This window comes from Acipenser ruthenus, chromosome 29, assembly GCF_902713425.1.
Source record: "Acipenser ruthenus chromosome 29, fAciRut3.2 maternal haplotype, whole genome shotgun sequence".
NCBI classification, from domain to species: domain Eukaryota; kingdom Metazoa; phylum Chordata; class Actinopteri; order Acipenseriformes; family Acipenseridae; genus Acipenser; species Acipenser ruthenus.
Genome location: NC_081217.1, coordinates 11,717,314 through 11,729,940, shown reverse-complemented (window position 1 = coordinate 11,729,940; position 12,627 = coordinate 11,717,314). Strand labels below are relative to the sequence as shown.

General features: G+C 42.0%; 1 pseudogene; it reads left to right on the top strand.

Annotated features, from left to right (window-relative positions):
- The first annotated feature begins 8,206 nt into the window (after positions 1-8,206).
- LOC117426397 (zona pellucida sperm-binding protein 3-like) lies at positions 8,207-12,417 on the top strand (annotated as a pseudogene).
- Positions 12,418-12,627: the final 210 nt, after the last annotated feature.

The window sequence follows — 12,627 nt, the reverse complement described above, 5'->3', positions numbered from 1 at the left end:
AAAATGTAATAAGATCTAAAATGGAAAATGACCTATATGGTAACAGTATCCTGGGAGACAGTCAGCATGGTTTTAGGAAAGGGAGATCGTGTCTAACTAACCTGCTTGATTTTTTTGAGGATGCAACATTGACAATGGATAATTGCAAAGCATATGACATGGTTTATTTAGATTTCCAGAAAGCTTTTGACAAAGTCCCGCATAAAAGATTAATTCTCAAACTGAACGCAGTAGGCATTCAAAGAAATGTATGCACATGGATTAGGGAGTGGTTAACATGTAGAAAACAGAAAGTACTGATTAGAGGAGTGTGGCGGAGTGTCCCGCCCCTTTGTTTATTTATTTATTATGATTTGTTTATTACGGCGAAAGCCGATTTTGTTATTTGTTATTTATATTTTAAAAACATCGTGAGGATGCGTGGCTGATCAGCTACTGATTATTTAACTAGCTGACAGTCACGTAATCTTACTAAACTCGTGCAGACTGTGGCCGAGGGGTAATAAGATAATTAACAGCTAGTTAACCCCTCGGCCAGAGTATAAGAACCTGCAGCTGTCCGTGCTGCGGAGTAGAGTGTACAGAGGAGAGTACGGGGAGCGGAGAGAGCGAGGCGAATAAGAGAAACAACTGCTAAGTATCGTGCTGGGGTAAAACCAGCACGCTTATTTGTTTCTATTTGTTTGGCCAACGCGCCTTTTTGTTTTGTGTTTTGTTGTTTGTTTAGATCTTGTGTTTTGTTTTATGATTTAATAAATACGCTGAGCGCAGTAGCGTTCAGCTTCACCCGCCCATCCACTGTTTTGGTTCTGTTACTTCCTGGTCTGTGATGTCACCACACCTCACCACTGCAAGCCATCCTGCCACAAGGAGAAACTTCAAAATAGAGCGAGGTAACCAGTGGTGTACCACAGGGATCAGTATTAGGTCTTCTGCTATTCCTAATCTACATTAATGATATAGATTCTGGTATAGTAAGCAAACTTGTTAAATTTGCAGAAGACACAAAAGTAGGAGGAGTGGCAAACACTGTTGCAGCAGCAAAGGTCATTCAAAATGATCTAGACAGCATTCAGAACTGGGCAGACACATGGCAAATGACATTTAATAGAGAAGTGTAAAGTATTGCATGCAGGCAATAAAAATGTGCATTATAAATATCTTATGGGAGATACTGAAATTGAAGAAGGGAACTATGAAAAAGACATAGGAGTTTATGTTGACTCAGAAATGTCTTCATCTAGACAATGTGGGGAAGCTATAAAAAAGGCCAACAAAACGCTTAGATACATAGTAAAAAGCGTTGAATTTAAATCAAGGGAAGTAATGTTAAAACTTTACAATGCATTAGTAAGACCTCATCTAGAATATTGTGTTCAGTACTGGTCACCTCGCTACAAAAAGGATGTTGCTGCTCTAGAACGAGTGCAAAGAAGAGCAACCAGAATTATCCCAGGTTTAAAAGGCATGTCGTATGCAGACAGGCTAAAAGAATTGAATCTATTCAGTCTTGAACAAAGAAGACTACGTGGTGATCAGATTCAAGTATTCAAAATTCTAAAAGGTATTGACAATGTCGACCCAGGGGACTTTTTGAACCTGAAAAAAGAAACAAGGACCAGGAGTCACAAATGGAGATTAGATAAAGGGGCATTCAGAACAGAAAATAGGAGGCACTTTTTTACACAGAGAATTGTGAGGTTCTGGAACCAACTCCTTCAAGAAGCTGTTTGATGAGATTCTGGGATCAATAAGCTACAAACAACCAAACGAGCAAGACGGGCCAAATGGCCTCCTCTCGTTTGTAAACTTTCTTATGTTCTAAAATAAAAATAAAGAAATATCTGTAAACAATAACATTATATCTAATACTTTATACATTTTAATATAATTTACACGACTCATGTTTATTCTAGATATAACAGCACAAAGCACAGAACCAAAACCTTACATTGCGAGTAAAAATAAAGCAGATGGTAAAATAAAGAAGCTTCAAGTCTTTTGATAGGGTCATGGTTCGTATTACATTATGCAGGAGATAATCCTCACAAGCATGTGAGTATCCTAATGATACATGAATTCACACAAGCTTATATAGAATGCAAATCATTACATATTCACAAGACACCCCCGCTGCTCTCCCTTCTCTGTCCAATCATCGTGAGACAGCGCCTCGTTATCACACACCCCTTGTGCAGTGCTGTTCCGCTCTCACTGGACTTTAACATCCCAAACAAACCTGCCTTGTACCAAATACTGGTTTTAAGCAGTCTTCCCTTGAACTGTGTGGACCGTTTCTTGTCGCAGCTGAGTTTAGTTTTCTAGTGAAACCTGCTAACATCACCCCTTTATTCAGGGACGATTTACAGAACCTCTACAAAACCCGTTTCTCATGTTTTAAACTCATTCATGTTTTCCAACAGTAGGTTGCATAGTTAAGCATTCATTTGTTAGACTGGTGATAAGTATATTGTTTTAACAGCGAGTAATATCATGCAGGCTTATTATACAAAAATAAAAAAAAAACTAGAAGTTGCTGGGAACTTTAAGGCTTCCAGGCGTTTACAGCAGAACAAGATACGGTTTGAGGCTTGTGAAAATGGAAATCATACCAACATTTTGTTAATTGGAAACCATCATTTTATCCTCTGTGTTTTTTGTAGGATAACAGTCAGTATTTTATAAATGTTGATTTAGTATTCATTTTGTGAACTACTTGTGATTCGTTGAGAGTGCATTGCGCGCTGTGGAAGTTTCAGCTGCATATTTCAAATAACCCAGCTGTCAAATTTCTGTGCAGGCCGAGATCACAGTAATTCTATGAACAAATGGCAAACAATAATATAAAAAAAGGTCAATTTTACACGCTTAAAAAAATATCTTTTTTATACTATTATATGATTTACTGTTAGATGTGCTAATAGTATTAAGCGGTATATGCTGCAGGGTAAGGCAATATCATTTTTATCAGGAATTACGAGTTTTCATGGTCATAAGCAGCCTCTTGTGGTGAGATTTTCCAAAGCAGTCTTTTAACACCAAAGACACATCTAAATTTCACCACAAGAGGGCAACCTTGTTTTTTTTTTTTGCTGGTTAATCCAAAGTATAGTGATATTTCGTTTTTTGTTCTATGCATTATTTTCACCTATGAATAGGGCCATGGAAAATTCACGATTTCACGGAAATCATGTACTTGACTGCCTACCGTGAAAACCTTTTTTTTTTATTTTTTTTTTTACATTACTCCACCAGCTTTTATCATGTAGAAACCATAGACAACTACATAGAAATGTCTGCAACAATAACACAACTACGACTAATAATGGATCTTATATTTATCATGGTGTCAGTCTTGGATGTCACATCTTTGCCACTAGATGCAATCCCTGATTTCACAAGCTGTGGAGATGAAATTGAGTCTTACAAGCACCATGCCGCTGAGAGGGACACAAATGTCAATATTGTTGATTTTCTGGGTGAGGTCTGAAATCAGATTCCCAAACATGGCAAAAATTGCACGCTGCTTTTTGTCAATTCCACCAAACTCTGTGGGTGCAGAACAAACAGTTTCCACAGTGTACACCACAAAGACAAACCACGATGCTGGCCTTCAACAAATAACTCGTTTTCTGCTGACGGGCCAGGTAATTATTGTGTGTGTGCGTGCGTGTGTGTGTGCGTGCGTGTGCGTGTGCGTGCGTGTGTGTGCACAACACGCTACATGGATTTTTTCTTTAGATTATTTTGTACAGGTTGATTCGCTCAAGCAGCACGATGTTATGTGGTTTTAAAACGTCATATATAATTTAATGTGTGTAAAGAAAAACACAGTTTCAGTTTCGTCACTTGCATTTAACCCTGTTTTTAACATTTTGTTTTTCAAAGTTAGTATAATGCTGTACAACACAGTCTGTCTAATTACTGTATGAACATAGCCTTTTAAACGTTTACAAAACTCGACAATGTTGCCGAATTTGTCATTTTGTTTTGTTTTAATCCGTTTTGTCTGCTTGTTACTTTTTTCAGCCAACACATTTAAATGACCCTTGTTTGTTACATTTTAAAAGATTGTTTTAAACGTTACAATGTAAATGTTGACTCAGTAGCTACCATTAAATGTTAAAATGTTTCAACCTCTGTGATTTTCTTTGATGCGCTATTCATTTTAGGCAACTTACAATAGAACGTTTTTTATTTTTTTATTTTTTAATAAAATGGCACTTCCATGACAATCCGTGAAATGTATTTGTTTTTTTTTTTATTGTCATTCCTGAATTTCTTGAAAAAGTGGCCCTACCTAATACTAATAATAATACTAATAATAATAATATTAATAATACTAATAATAATCATTAAAGGCTAGCAATTAGGTTGCATTAAAACCAGTAAGATAAAAATGCCATTTTATAAAAATGTGTTTTAAGTTTAGACTTAAAAATACCCACAGACCCAGCTTCCCTAACACATGGAGGTAGAACAATTCATAGTTTAGGGGCTCTAAAAGAAAAAGCCCTACCTCCCGTATTGATTTTATTGACCCTGGGAACAACGAGCAGCCCCGCTTCCTGTGATCTAAGAGTGTGATTTGGGAGATACGTGGTCAGAATCTCATCAAGCAGCTTCTTCAAGGATCCCAGGGTGTCAGATTCAACAACATTACTGGGGAGTTGGTTCCAGACCCTCACAATTCTCTGTTTGAAAAAGTGCCTCCTATTTTCTGTTCTGAATGCCCCTTTATCTAAGCTCCATGTGTGACCCCTGGTCCTTGTTTCTTTTTGCAGGTCGAAAAAGTCCCCTGGGTCGACATTGTCAATACCTTTCAGGATTCGGAATGCTTGAATCAGATCACTGCATAGTCTTCTTTGTTCAAGACTGAATAGATTCAATTATTTTAGCCTGTCTGCATACGACATGCCTTTTAAACCCGGGATAATTCTGGTTGCTCTTCTTTGCACTCTTTCTAGAGCAGCAATATCCTTTTTGTAACGAGGTGACCAGAACAATTACTCATAGGATCTATCTAGAACAGTCTTGTGCTGTCATTTTATTCTTGCTCTTATTGTATTACTTGTATTGTAACACTTGAAATGTATTTGCTTACAATTGTAAGTCGTCGTGGATAAGGGCGTCTGCTAAGAAATAAATAATAATAATAATAATAATAATAATAATAATAATAATAATAATATTCCACCAATAGCATCATGGCACAGTAACATAAAGCAATGATGTCACTGCAAAGTTCAACCAGTTAAATGTCAGTATCCTAAAAGTGGGTAAGTATTACCAAGTATTACCCCTGCTTTGGGAGGTCAATGTATTTCACTCACAGCATGGTACAGTGACATCACATGTCACTGTGAATAAAGCAGACTGTTTAAAATGACTATATATGTTTGTATGACGTTTTTTAAACAGATAGCCTTGACTTCTCATAAATGTATACAAAGATTCACTACATCACATACCACAGTACTTAAGAATTGTGTGGTCGCTCTTATTATTTAACATCACTCATAGACTTTTATAATTTAATATGTAACTGGTCTTGATCAGAGAGCTAAAGATTATTGTGAAAATGAATCCCTACCTTGGCTTCCAGAAGAGCAGAACCAGACTTCAGCTCAAAAGATTCAGGAATACAAGCAATCCGCAATGACTAGATTCACTTTCTTTAAGATGTCTTTTTTGCCTTTAATAAACTGTCACAAACAGGTTCAAATTGTCCAAATCAACCAGCATTAATAAATAAAGAAATAGATGAAACCTAAATTTAGTCGAATTTTAATAGTCATTAACTGTCGAAATGTATTATGTTTATCTCTTATCCCACACCAATTCAATACTTTTTTTTTTAAGAGTTGGATTATTAAAGCAAAAAAGACAAACAGATACTTTCTTCCAGGATCCAAACGAAATTCAGTGCAGAAGGTCTTCCAAAAAATGTCCGAAAACCAATTCTATGCCAGATATAACAAGATTTAGAAAGAATTTTTTTGTTTGTTAAAGAAAATTTTAACCGCAAAAATACGTCCCTCTTCCGATAAAATCTCAACAAGGCTAAACTGCCAGCCTCCTTACAGCACACGTGACCCGCACAAAAATGTAACGTCACAAACACCAGCCTGACGTCCCCCGTTTCCCTGGAGACGGTGTACAGTCCTGGCTACCTGTTCAGTTTGCATCCCCAGAGTTTTACACATCGCCTCTTCCCTAACTTGAGAAAATACTTTTGGTTCTGACATGTTTTAAAGCAGCATATTGTTCCAGAGCAGACGCGTTCGGTAGCTTTTAAACACGGCATCGGAGAGTTTCTGAATCCCGACCTGCATACAGCCCGTCCGTGTCACAGCTCCTCAATGTCTCCTACTTGAATTACATGCACTTTTCATTTGAAATGAGCACAATATCGTTTCTGCACCTTTTTAACCCGGGCTGCATTCAATAACCAATGTCTTTTCATCAGAGAGTATATGAGCTATCCGCGGTCCTGACCGTTTCGCAATGTGAACTAACACTAGGAATAATGCAGGAATCTATCTATCTATCTATCTATCTATCTGTCTCTCTCTCTCATATCAAATTAAACGTATCACTTACAGTATATCTGAGCATCAAAAGAAACGTATCACTTCTATTTGGATAAAATTCAATGACAAACTCTGTTTTAGAGCAGGTGCAGTGACTTTTTATTGTGCTGATTAACAATTGACATCACGAAGATGCTGTAAAATGATCTGTCGATCTTGGGCAGGTGTTGGGACTCTTGATCTCCCAGTTCGTGGCCTGTCATTGACAGAGTTTGTCTGGTTATACCGTCTCGCCAGGTTTGAAATTGCTGGCTGCGAGCACCGAAGACGGCGAGTCACAGTACGCTTCCCTAGTCCAGCCTCCAACATGCCGATTGCACGAAGGCGCTGCTCTTTTTCTGTGATTTTCTTTATTGCTTTTATTCAGCTTGCAATTCAACAGCTGAAATCACTCCATATCCAGCGTCCAATCAACTGTCTCACTAATTAGGTGATTAAGTGAATATGCTTCAGTCATAGTCACTGAAGCGTGTCATGGTCAAGGATGAATGATCGAGTGATTTTTTTTCGAAAATGAATGTGTTATAACACTGATATATATATTAGTGATCTTGGTTCTCGCAGGCAGGCGCATCACACAAAGCAAGGCAATCCACACACAAATGGAGGGCGGGCGCAAACCCGGGATCTCTCGCACTGAAGCATAGCGCCGATATCGCTGTACAAAAGAGCCGGCTCCCTTGCAAGGAGCGTATACGTCACCTACCAGCATAATACAGACATAAAACAAGCAACGAGAACTAACACACTCAGTGCACAGTCCAGGCCACGCCCCCCTGATAACACAAGCAATGAGAACTAACACACTCAGTGCACAGTCCAGGCCACGCCCCCCTGATATCACAAGCAATGAGAACTAACACACTCAGTGCACAGTCCAGGCCACGCCCCCCTGATAACACAAGCAACGAGAACTAACACACTCAGTGCACAGACCAGGCCACGCCCCCCTGATAACACAAGCAATGAGAACTAACACACTCAGTGCACAGTCCAGGCCACGCCCCCCTGATAACACAAGCAATGAGAACTAACACACTCAGTGCACAGTCCAGGCCACGCCCCCCTGATAACACAAGCAATGAGAACTAACACACTCAGAGCACAGTCCAGGCCACGCCCCCCTGATTGTTTTGCAAACTCCTATTTTCAATACATGTTTCATAGCTTACATGACAAAACCGAGTGTCACCAAGTAGATAATATAGAGTCCATGTAAGAAAGGTTCTCAGAAGCACCTAAAAAGGTCTCTCCACAGCGGCAAAGCAAGGTTCTAACGAGAACCATTACTTCTAGATTGTAGGCATCATTCAAAGAAAGGTGGAGGATCCTGCTCGCTATGTTTCGGAAAAAAAAAATCCATGTAGGCTACCCAGTTGAATTAATCAGAATTGTAATTGGATTATCTTTTCCAAGTCATGTAAACACAGAAAAGTGTCGTTTTCACCAAACCAATTTGCTGATTCAGTTCCCGAATATGCCCTACATTCTTTTTCTAAAGACTTGATCTCATGTAACCGTAGTGAATGCGTGTCCGTGTATAATTGTTTAATTACCCAGCCAGGTTTAACACGTTAATTAATTCCGGGGAGTATAAAGGTGCTGGCTACGCGCTTATCGGTATGCAGCTGCAGTGTTTGATTCTGAACTGAAGAGTTTACAATGGGGACGCGCGGTGTTCAGACAGCGCTTTCGCTCGCTTTGATTTTACTTGTGCAGCTCCACGGCGCTTTTGGATGGACCTGGCCGGATCAGCCGGTTTATAACCCAGTGCTGTTTACCGCGCCGAGAGCGGTGTTTCAGCCGATTCCCACCCCTCTCTCCGTGCAGAGAGCTGACCTGTCGCTGTTGAATTCGGTCACCCTGGACTGCAGGAAAGACGCCATGGTCGTGACGGTGAACCGGGACTTGTTTGGGATCGGCTACCTGGTGAACAGCGCCGACTTGAGCGTGGGGTCCGCGGGCTGCTCGGCCACCTCTTCCGACAGCGTCGCCAACACGGTTTTGTTCAGCATTCAGCTCCAGGACTGCGGCAGCATTTTCCAGGTAACCCTGCGTGTCGATCGCATTTGTTACTGCGGTAGTTAATAAAGTGAACTGTCAAGTGGGTAGCTCAGCTTTCTTTATTGCTTGCACTTCACTGTGAAGGTCTCGCATACAGTAGTGCGCACATTTATTACATTAACTCAAGACTTGTCATGTCTGTTCTGTATATACTTGCATGCATGAACACCTCGGTCTGTGGATTTCAAGTTTTGGTCCCTAATCTTATAGGCATCTTAAACAACTTCTGAAGTCATGCATTAATATTTCTGTGGTTCTTTCTCATTAAGCTAACTGCTTGTGTGGCCTATTGTCAATTTAAATACCTAATTTACCTCTTGACACCACTTCTCCAAGATTTTGCCGAAAGGTGCATGAAATGGGGGTTCAGTTTACTGACCGGTTGGAGCTTGTCATCCAAGTTCTCAGTTTCCTTGTGACATTCAAGTGTATCAAACTGCTTGAACAAGCGCTCAATTCCTTGTGTGCCTTAAAGTGTTAAAGCGCAAGACCACTTCACATTTTTTTTTATAATCAAGAATTGAAGGATCACTTTTCAACTTCTCTCTCTAGGTATTCCCAGACTTCCTGAGCTACACAAACCATCTCTATTACAAGCCTGCCAGCGTTGGCATCATCACCAGGGTTAATATGGCTGATATTCTCCTCGAATGCAGATACCCGAGGTACTGTACCAAGCAAATGGGGACCTGAGGGGCCGTATCTGAACTTCACACTAAATCACTTTGCTGCTGGTCACTCGTTTGTACCAGGGTTCTCGAGTCTCTGCTGCTGTAATATAAGATTTGGCCTCAATTCTATTGAAGCCAACATTTCTTGTATTCCTGTGTCATCTTAAATAGGATGCCAGTGATGCATGATATCACTTACAAGGATGTGGTTTTTATTTTTCAGAAGGTGGAATGTCAGCAGCAGCCCCATAAAACCAACCTGGGTGCCCTTCACTTCAACAGCCTCTACAGAGCAAATCCTGGACTTCTCCTTGCTGCTCATGAATGGTATGAAGGAAAGGGTTGGGTATGGGGGGGTATTTATTTAATGCTGGTCTGTCTCCTTGCTTCCTGTTCCAGATAACTGGAGTGGTCCCAGAGTCTCCAATGTCATCTACCTGGGTGACATCCTTCACGTTGAGGCTTCTGTTGCCGTCGACAACCACGTGCCGCTACGGCTCTACGTCGACAGCTGCATCGCGACCCTGAGCAACAACAAGGACTCTGAGCCCAGATATGCTGTCGTGGACAAGCTTGGGTGAGAACTGGAGTTACTTCAAACACACTGGCTCATGCTGCACTCTGCTTTATTGAACCTGTTTCAATGCTGTGTGTTGGCGGTGTAACCCTCTCCTCATGCTTGTCTCCTGTCTCGCCCAGCTGCCTGATGGATAGCAAGTCTCCAGACTCCTCCTCTTCATTCACTAGACCTGCTCTGAACAAGCTGCGCTTTGACATCGCTGCTTTCAAGTTCCAGGGGGATTCCAGGAGCATGGTAAGGCTTGGCTAGACCTGGGTCTATCACTAACTTTGTCTTGTCAAAGTGTACTATAATGACCCCTGTGCTTTCCTGGTGCATTGATTTGCTGTATGGTGTGTTTAACTGCATTCCCATTGTGACTCCTTCCCCTCTTGTTTCAGATCTACATGACTTGCACACTGAGAGCAGTCAATGCTGACAAACCAGCTGATGCCTCCAACAAGGCCTGCTCCTACCAGAAGCAATCCTACAGGTAAGCTCTTGCAGTGCAGGAGTGATCGGTTCCTCCTTGCTGAACAGATTTCTTAATCTGGACCCTGTCCCCTTCCACCATGCTATTGTTTGTGATTAGCTGTCGGACCGTGGTCTAGGTCAAGCACAATCCCAGCTCAATCCAGATTAGCATGTGTGGGATGAACTTTGCCACTGCAATCATGGCAGCCTACCTCTGTGGCCCAGTTGCAGCTGTCCTCGGCAAGTACAAGCGCTGCAAGACTCCTGATGACTTGTGGAGTCTCGGCCTGGAATCAGAATTGCTGTCTTAGTGGTCAGAAGGGTTTTGGCTTTATTTTTCCCTCCTCCACGGTCTGCTTTTAAGAAGCAGGGCTGTTCATGTCCCGTTCCCTGCCCATGCCTCTGCTAGAACCTGTGTGAACACTTGCATTTATTGGCTTCCTACCGACCTCTTCATAGCAAGTTTGATATCCTCTTGCAGAAATACTTGCTCCTCCCTATGTGCACTGGTTGAAGGTACTGATTTTAGGGGTGGTTGTGTAGATCTCGGTGGCTCTGCACAGTCCTTGTATCCTAGCTGTCTGTGATCCTGCCCCTTCATGCCATGCCTCCCTTTTTTCAGGTGGGTCTCTGAGGACGGCTCCTCTGCAGTGTGTGGATGCTGTGACGCTGGCTCCTGCTCTGGGACACCCCGGTTCCTCGCAGACCCTTTTCCTCCTGCCGAGATCAACCAGCCCAACTGGAGCGGAAAATGGCCGCAGAAGAGAGCGGCTCCTCTTGATCCAGGTACTGTCTGAACACCCAGCCTGGGCAAGGCCTTTTCGGAGGACTGGAACTCTAACCAAGCTGTATAAATACTGCAACGCTTGTACTTGGCAAATCCAATTAATTTGGTGTTAATCCTTTGCTGCCAGTGTACGATATGATGGACAAACCTGCCATTAAATGAATATGGGAACTCGGAGAGGGAGAGGGAGAGGGGGAGAGGGAGAGGGAGAGGGGGGGGGGCATTTGGAGTTCTAACCAATGGTTCAAAATCCTTTTGTTGCCATTGTAATATTTAATGGATGACCTTTGCAGTAGGTTGATTGGATAGAACATTGGTGTGAGTTTAAACTTATGAAGTGATTGGGTACCAGGAAGCAGCAACACCTTGTGTTCCACAGCTGCATGTGCAAATCTTGCAATGATACTCTCTATTCAATGGAAGAAAATGGGGACCAGTAACTTTCTAGTGCTAAAGCATTTAACCTCATTTTGCCTTCCTTTTTCAGTGGAGAGTTTGACCATGTGTGCTCCCCTTCAATGGAGTTGCATTGTGGAGTAGCTCAATCACCAGTGCATTACTTTGCTTCAATGACACTAACCTTGCCCTCCTGTCTCTTCCCCCCCCTCTGTGTAGCTGGCCAGGACCCCCAAGTGCATGTAAAGGAGATCACCATCGGCCCCCTGACCGTGGTTCATGTAGTCCGAGACCATGCTGTCATGCTCAGTAAGGAGTCCCTGTACCACCCCTTGCAGCTTGTGGAGGAAGTGCAGGGTAAGTGCCGCTCTCCATGCTACTGAGCTCTGAACCAGCTTGCTGTCAATGGAGGGTTACTCTGCTTTATCGACTCTCAAGAGAGTAACTGTTTGTCATTTAAAATGAAAGACTGTTTTTAATACGTGTCTGCATTGTCATCTACTGTTCCATCACTCCTGTAAGCATGTTGGACTCTGTGTTTTTAGCAGTACAGGGAAACTGAGCCTTGAATGACTTTTGCTATAGCTGGTTCAGCATTGGACCACAATATCCTCCATTCCCAATGTAAACCCCTACTCCTGAGTCTTCAATGGGTGTAGCTTCCCTCCCGTGTTGTCCTGTTAACCCCTCTCTCTCCCGTCTCAGACTCTGGCTCCTCTGTCCCTGTGCTGGCAGTCTCTGCTGTGGCTCTGGCTCTCTCCTGTGCTGTCCTGTTGGCTGTGTTCCTGAAGAGGTGCTCCCCGTCTAGTGACAAACTGCTCGCTGTGTCTTCCTAATGTGTTTTGAAGAATTAATAAAAGCCTTGTGAAGCTATTGGAGTTGCTCAGTGGTCTTGTTTTTATCGGAGGTGTGTTGCTCAATATCTATGCTTGGTAAAGATCCATGTCCTTTAACCCAAGGTCTCGTCTCTTGTATAGTGAGACATGCAATGTGCTTCATTTATTTTAGATGTGCTTCTCCCAGGGTTAGTTTGGTTTTACAAGGGTGATGCAAGTAGTGGTAGACTTGAATGCTGTAGTCCAG